The sequence below is a fragment of the Ammospiza caudacuta genome, chromosome 12 (assembly GCF_027887145.1).
Source record: "Ammospiza caudacuta isolate bAmmCau1 chromosome 12, bAmmCau1.pri, whole genome shotgun sequence".
In the NCBI taxonomy this organism is placed as follows: domain Eukaryota; kingdom Metazoa; phylum Chordata; class Aves; order Passeriformes; family Passerellidae; genus Ammospiza; species Ammospiza caudacuta.
In genome coordinates, this window is record NC_080604.1 from 10,697,372 (window position 1) to 10,705,334 (window position 7,963).

The following is a 7,963-nucleotide window of genomic DNA, read 5'->3' on the forward strand; positions in this document are numbered from 1 at the left end:
AACCCCACTCTGACTCTGCAGTCAGGCACACAGCAGCCAGAGCCATCCCACCCTCTGGGAACCCCACTCTGACCCCAGAGTCAGGCACACAGCAGCCAGAGCCATCCCACCCTCTGGGAACCCCACTCTTTCCCAGAAAGCTCTGGAGAGCAGAGCCCCACCCAGCCCTGTGTGCTGCTCCAGTGATTTTGTTTGTTTGGTTGGTTGTGTCCGGGAAGGCAGCACAGGCAGTTTCTGGTAACTGCGCTGGGATTTTGCTTCCCCAGGGGTTTGCAGAGCATTCCCTGGCCCAGCTGTGGCTCATTCTGTTCAGGTGACCTGCACTCCTGGGTGGATAATGTCCCTCTCAAGGGACAGGCACAGGACAAGCAGGGGAGGCTTCACTCGGGTCTGCCATGGCCTGTGCCTTTGCCACCCAAGCACGGGAATGCCCAGGAGAGCCTGAGTGCCAGGTCAGTGTCTGTGCACTGAAGGAGCAGCCCACGCTGCCCCAAAGCCATTGCATGGGACAGCAGTGATGTAGAGCTGGGAGAAATCTTCACAAGGCCATCCAGGCCATCCCTAGATCATCTCCAGCATGAGCCCTGAAGATCCCCACTGGTTTTGGACACTCCACCACAGTTCCCCAGGAGCTGATGGGTTCAGAGGGCATCCTTAAGGACAGCCTGAAACTGTGTTGAAATTTAGGCTCATTACTTCTCCTGTTCCCATCAGATGCTGGCAGAGCATTCACAGCTCCCTCTTTGATGTTCACAGATCCCCTGTGTCCAGAATAAAACCCTGCAGGCTGTGCCAGCTGCTGCTGTACCTGAGGGATAACGCAGGCTGGGCACAATATCTGGGCTTACCCTTGGCTGGTTTCAAACAAAGGGTATCTTGCGACAGAGTTTCAAGGGCAAACATCCCAGTCAGTTTCGTTTAAAATAAATAAATAGTAACAATAACAACCCCTCCACCACCCCAAATGAGATGGCTCAGCCTATGAGTCACCCTTTTGTGCAGCCTTGATCCCCAGCCTGCTTTTGCACACGGGTAATTCATACTTGGAAGCAGAACACTGTCTTTCCAAAACTACATCCCCAGCCCTTTTTTTTGTCTATTTGCCAAGGTCATCAGTATTGTACCACAGCCTCCAGCACATCCCCTTGGGGCAGTCTCCACTGATGGAGCTGTGGAGAATCTCCCACTGTCTCCTCCTCTTTCCAAGGGAACCACGGGTAACTAATGAGAAGAATTTTGCTGCATCTTTTGCAGCCATGTTGCAGGTTGAGTTAATCTTGAGCTTCTTCATTTTCCCAGTGGGAATGATAGAGTCTTGCTGAGCAAAAACCCTACTAAAGAAATCCAGTCCTTGCTGCTCTCTCTGCTTCCAGGACCTGTTGTCCTATTGCTAAAGAAAATTGATTTGGAGTGCCAGGACTAATTCTTATTGACCACCCTGACCATTTCTGGGTGCTCTGGGTGCTCTGTGCTTCCCTTCCGAGCTGTTCGGGGATGCCACGGGCACCACATCCAATGCCTGCAGCATGTTTGCCTTAGCGTAAATAACCCTTGGTGCTGGCCATGAGGTTGGGAAATATTTGGAGTCCTGTGGGCAGGAGAGGTCGTTGGCTTGTTTGCAGAGCCAGGTGAAGGCTGGGGACATGGGGCTGCTCCGGGCCATGGCTGTTGAGAACGGGGAGCGCACAGGTGCTTTTGTGCCCAGAGAGTTCCCATCCTCGATGCCCGTGGCATCCCAAATGTCACCATCGCGGCTCCCCGGCAGTTGTGGCGAGGTGGCACCAGGTGGCAGCAAGGGACCAGCCCGGGGAGCGGCTGCAGCGCTCGGAGGGAGCAGGGAGAGCCGAAATGCTGCAGCCGGGTGCGGGCCAGCCCGTGCCTTGGGGCTGATGGCCGGGCAGGGTCTGGGCTCTCTCGGTCGGAGCTGGGTCCTGTGTGTGTCCCCAACCCGTCCAAGGGCACAGCCCAGCATTCCTGTCTCATGTTTGGAACTGGGGGCTCTTGGGGCCAAATTCTCTCCTTCCATAAGAGGACCAGACTTTGGAGTTTAAGGGCAAGTCACCCCTGCAAGGAGTTAAATAATTAACCTGTTTTGCAAGAGCCTCAATATGGCTTGCAAGCAAACCCCTCCTGGGGGTGCTGTCGCCAGGTCACAAATGTTGGTCTTGGGTTCTGGCTCAGAGGGGGTGATGTAAGGGATGTGAAAGAAGAAAATTTGGTGGTGCTGGGCCCGGACACCACTGCTGGGAATAGTGTCAGTTCATGCCTCCCATTCCAGGGGGGCTGGAGGAGCTGGGGATGATGTATCTACTCCCTTTGTCCCTGGAGAAATTATGTCAGGCCCCCCATCCTAAACAGCTCAGGAGGGTCCCTGCAGCATTCTCCTCTCTGCATCTCTCTTCAGAATCCACTCCCCTGCCAGCAGTTCCTATCTGAGCAACCAGAGAACTGTGGTCAGAAGGGCTCCGTATGGATTCAGTTGGTGGAGTCACACCTGTGCCCAGGTTCCTGGCAGTGCTCTCTGCAGTGCCTGACTGTGCTTTAGCTGTGTTTGGACCCGAGCAGGCAGCTCTGGGTGGAGGCCAGTGCGGCGCCAGCGCACAGAAATGGGATCAACAGCTCCTTCCTGTTGTGCAACTGCTGCACAGCCCACGTAGAGAATTTTTGGGAGATTTGTCAGGGCTTTTGTTTTTTCAGTTAATATTTATTTGCTTGTTTTGGGTCTTGCTTTCACAAACAAGGAATTTAAATAGTACAGGCTGAGAGGGGACATGAACCTTGCCTAGCCTGCCCTGAAGTGCTGTGTCCTGCTCCAGGAGCTCCCTGTGCCCACCCCAGCTGCCCTCACCTGCCCAGCCCTGGCTTCCCCTGAGCATGACTCCCCAGTCCCACAGGCTCTGGAGCTGGGATTCTGGCACAAACATCATTTACAGTTTTGCCTGGCAGCCCACACGTGTTTCTGCTCTTATGTAATAGTTCAGCCCAGGGTATGAGCCCACTGCATCCATCCCCTACACACAGAGGGGCTTTGGGTACCAACACCCCTGCTGTAGACCTTGTGCTGCAGGCAAGGGACAGCTGAGCTCATCCCTCTTGTGTAGAGCCCCACATGAGCCCTGCTCTTGTGGCTTCAGGCTCCTGGCCTGACAGGACTGAAATGTGAGCTCCCCTCTGCTCTGAAACCTGACAAATGCCACTTCCCTGCTCCCCACTTCCAGTTTGGTCCTCTCCTGACTGGTCCTGGGGTGAAGCTGGGGACAGGAATAAGGCACAGCACAGTGCCCTGAGCAGCATCTTTCTAGCAAGGCCCACATTTACTGGATTTCAGGCATTTTCTCTGTGTGTGCCCCTGATTTCACTGTGTTTCTGCTTGTGGTTCCCAGAGCAGGGACAGGGATGTAGGGTGTGGCCATCGAGTTCCCAGGTGAAGCTGTTTGTGATGTGTGGGGGGAAAAGCAGGGAAAAGTTGCAAAACCCAGGGGCCAGAGCAAGAGATGTGTGGCTGACATGCTGACCATGGTCCAGAGGGCACCAGGGCATGGGTGGCATTTGGGAAAACAACCCCTGGAGAGGCTGTTAGTGCTGGCAGGAGCCTGGCATCCTGGCCCTTGAGGGATGAAGCCCACATGTTCAAGGTGCCATTGGCACTTGTGCCGTGCCTGGGCTGGGGTGCTCTGTCACCAGTGGGGTGTAGGGAACGCTCTCCCCATCTCCATGTGCTGGGCACCAAGAGAGTGACCTGTGTGTGCCTCCCCTGAGGGGCTGTGAGAGGGGGCAGGTGCTCTCCTGGGCTCTTGGTGGGAGCCATGGGGAAGGAGTGCTCCCCTCTCACTGCCTCCAGCCCTGCCCGTCATGCAAGGCAGCTCCTGCCAGGTGCCCGTGGCTGGTTGGGAATGGTGGATCAGGTGAGGCAGTGCGTAGCTGCCTGCACAAAGCTTTTTCAGGCTGTTATTTAGGTCATCCCTAGGGTCCCCAGGAGCCAGGTGACTGTGCCCTCGTGCGCTGGGCATGCCACAAACCAAACACTTGTCACTTGACTTCCCCCCAGCCCTGGGACACTGCTCTCTCTGGGTTTGCCTGCCAGCGGTCAGCTCAGGGTCAGCTCCAGATCTCCTGGTGCAATCCCAGCCAGGCAGGCAAGCAGGAAGCTTGATATCTTGGCCTGATGACCGAGGGAGGCTGCTGTACAAAAGGCCACCAAGGCTGACAGGCAGTGTGCCCAGGCACCACCCTCCTGCCTGCTCAGGGCTGCACTGGTGAGAACATGTATTTAAAACTCTGTGTGTCAGCACTAGGGTGCTGAGTGGCTCCTGCAGCCAGGAAGGGTATTGACTGTGCCAGTGGGTTCAGCTGGAGTTACTCCTGTTGATTCAAGAAACTGAGGGATCCCCAGGAAAGAGAGCAAAATACTGCAGTGGCCTCAGGCAGCTCCTGGGATGGGAACATCACCCTGCTCTAGAGGGCACAAACCCTTAGGTTTGTGTGAGAGTAGCCCTGGGAAGTGCCAGCCTCTCAAAGGTGGTGCTGGAAGAGGCTAAAAGAGTGGCAGAAACCTTTGTACAGTCCTATCTGGGTCTTCCCCATCATAAAGAGCACAGCAAGCTTTCTTGATAAGAGCTGCCATAAATCAAAAGCTGAACCACAAACAGGATCTCTCCTGGGATGAGCCCTGGAGTCCCAGGCTGCAGGGATGGGATGTGACACTGGTGTTCCTCTGCAGTGTTTGTGGTCAAAGCTTGGTGCCACCACACACACACACACACCTCTCCCTGAGCTGAGGACAGCTGGTGTCCTGTCCCCTTCCCTTTGTGGGGGGACAAAGGTTGGTGGGTGGTGAGAGCGGGGCCTCCCTGTTTCCCTGCCAGATACCAGCAGCAGTGAGGTTCTCAGAGTTCTCTTGGGGAAATCAGAAGCCGTTTTGTAAGATTTAGTTATTGGGGGTAGGGATCAGACTCCTGGAACCATTTCTGCAGCTGGAGTGACTCCTCCAGCTTTGTCACCAGTGGGAGCTGGTTCCCCTTTTCCAGGCTCTGCACTACCTCCCATCCTTAATGATCACCATGTCCTTCAGAATCTGCCCCAAAGTAATTCCAGGTCCCATGCCAGAGCTGGCAACACCCAAGACCTGGTCCCAGACACCCATCCCCCTGCAGCCCTGCCAGTGTGCCTTCAGCATGACCAAATTCTGACATTAAACCTCTCCAAGCACTTGCAAAGCAATCCTGTTGCCACAGGCTGGGCTGACTGGCACCATGTGGTGTTACAATGGCCCAGAAATTGCCTTTTTAAAACTTTATTTGCAGCTGCCTGTTGCTTTTCCCCATCTCAGCTGCAGGGCTGGCTGTGTATGAGACAGGTCACTGCCTGAGGCATTGTTGCTGAAATCATTTTAATGTGGCCAAACCCAGTCAAATCATCACCTCTGCATAATCAGAAAGGAAATATAAAATCTAAAAGCAAATATAAGATATTATGGCACTACAGGCACTGGCACCCTGTGGGATCAGTCTGGCCTGACCTGTGACATCTTCTCCCAGACCCTGTCCTGCTGGAGCCCTGTGCCCCCAGGATTCACACACAGAGCTGAAGCAAAGGGAACATGTGGCCATAGAGAAACTGTCTGCCCCCCTCCACAGCTGTGGTTTCGCTGTAGAATTTTAGAGGTGACTCCATGAGTTTTCCCAATGGAAAAGCCTCCCTTGCTGTTGCTTTGTTTTTTTCTGGTGGCCCTCTCTGCTAAATGCTGCCTTACAGGGTGAGTTAGTATTTTTTTATATTTTTAGATGCCTCTCAGCCCAGGGTCAGGACTCTGTAATTAAAGGAACTGTTTTGGCAGTTGGATGTCGCCAAGCTGGAGCTCTTGGTTTGGAACCTCCTTCCCAGAAGTGTGTGCAGGGCCAGCATCCTGTCCCAGGGAGGGGATGGCCATGCTGGGAGGGACAGGATCCCCTTGGGCACCAGCCCACCTGGCAGGAGGGATGGAGGGGCTTCAGGGGCACAGACATGGTGGGCTCTGGGTTTTTTGAGACCTGAGGTTGTGGAGCTGTGGGGTCCCTGTGCTGTTGCTCCTGGATGAAGGTGGCAGGCAGGGTGGCACGATGGAGACCAGTGCACCAAGGCCTCTTCTCCTGTGTCCTCTGTGCCCTCATTGTGCCTGGAGTGTGTCCCTTGTCCAACCCCAGCACTGGGGTCACTTGTCCCAGAACCTGACTGTGCCTCGACAGGCTGGGCAGCGCCTGTCTGAGCCAGCAAAGCCTATTTCCCTTCACAAGCTGAGAGATAAACCTAAAAATAACCCTGTTATCTTCCACTTGATCCAAATCAACACCAGCCCCAGCTGTAAATAGCCATGCATGTGTCGAGGTGGGCTGCAGGGTGTGGAGCACAGAGGGGACACTGTTCCCTGCCAGGGCTGACCCCACTGCAAGGGGAGGGGGTCTCTGCACCAGGCTGCTGCTTTGGCCCCCCATGCTGGCCATGCTGAGAAGGGCTGTGCCCCCAAGGCAGCTGCATGCAGAGGCTCTGTCTCATTGCAAAACAGGTCCCAGAAATAGCTGGATAAACACGACCCCCTGCACTCTCTCTGACATCGGGCCTGCCCAGCGTGTCACCCAGAAATCCTCTGGCCCTGTTACAGCTGCAGGGCCTGGCCTGGAGGGGTTTCTGTGTGGGTCCTACCCAGCCTCCTCCTGCCCTTGGTCTCACCCACATTGATGTGCTGTGCCATGCAGGGCTGATGTGCTGTGCCATGCAGGGCTTTCTGCAGCCCCTGTGCTGCTCCATGGACACTAAAGGTGGGCTCCCAGCACCCTACAATTTAATGCTTTCACCCCAAACTTTGCTGCTCCCCTGTGCCAGTCTTCCCCACCCCCAGGGAGCTGTGTGCTCTCCCAGCTGCAAATGCAGAGGATTTTTGGGATGGAGGCAGCAAAATAAACTGTCTGAGGGGAACATGGTAGGGCTGGGTGGGTCAGTGAAGAGGGTGAGCAACTAATTGGGCATTTGGAATAGGAACCTGTGCTGCTCCCTCCAGGTTAGGAAGAAATTGTTACACTGGTTAGTCTCCTGGCTTAGCCAATTGGAACAGCCAAACTGGGACAAATCCCTTCTTTTGCAAGTGTTTGTACCTGCTGGGAAGGGGTGCTGTCCCCTCACAGCATGGCCATCTGTCCTCATACACGTCACCAGGCAGTGTGTCAGGCTGACACATTTCACACCACTCCAAGGTGTGGTTTCCTCTGGCCTGCCTGGGTGATGCCTGATGGCAGTGGCAGCCACATCTCTGCCCACCTGTGTCTCTCCCCAGCTGCCCCAGATTGTGCCTGTGGTGGCACGGGTGAGGGACATGATGCAGTGATCTGCAGTGTGCCAGGGGGGAGCCTGAGCCTTGCCCTGGCACCAGCAGGCATGTGTAGCAGCAGTGCTGGAGGGACAGAGCAGGCTGGCACTGCACCAGGGGCTGTGCCACTGGCCAGTAGGTTTGGAAACCAGAGGTGTAGGGGCTGCTCTTGGGGTGATACTACAGCTTGGCTTTGTTTTGGGGCTCAGGGTCACGAGCAGCCCTTTGCAGAAGGGCTGGGCCTTTGCTGGCTTTGCAGAAGTGGCAGGGCAGGGAGCCCACGGTGTCCCCAGTGCCTCATGCTGGGCCCTGGCCAGTGCCCTTGTGCTTCTCTCTGAGCACTGAAATTAACCACCAACATCAAAGAGGACGGGGCTTAAAAAAAGAGAGAAGAGGTTTTGTTTACTTGAATCAAAAATAATTTGTGGCATCTTCTTCCAAGGCAAACAGTGCAGGAGCCTGTCCGTGCTAATTTGGGAAGCTGAAAGGGAGTTAAATAAAAACATGAACGTCTGACAGGGAAACAACTGGTCTCGTGCACTAAAATAGAGCCAGGGACGCCAGGGAGCTGGAGCTGGAGGAGCTGGGGCAGGCCTGGGAGGGAGGGAGGGGTGAAATCCAGGG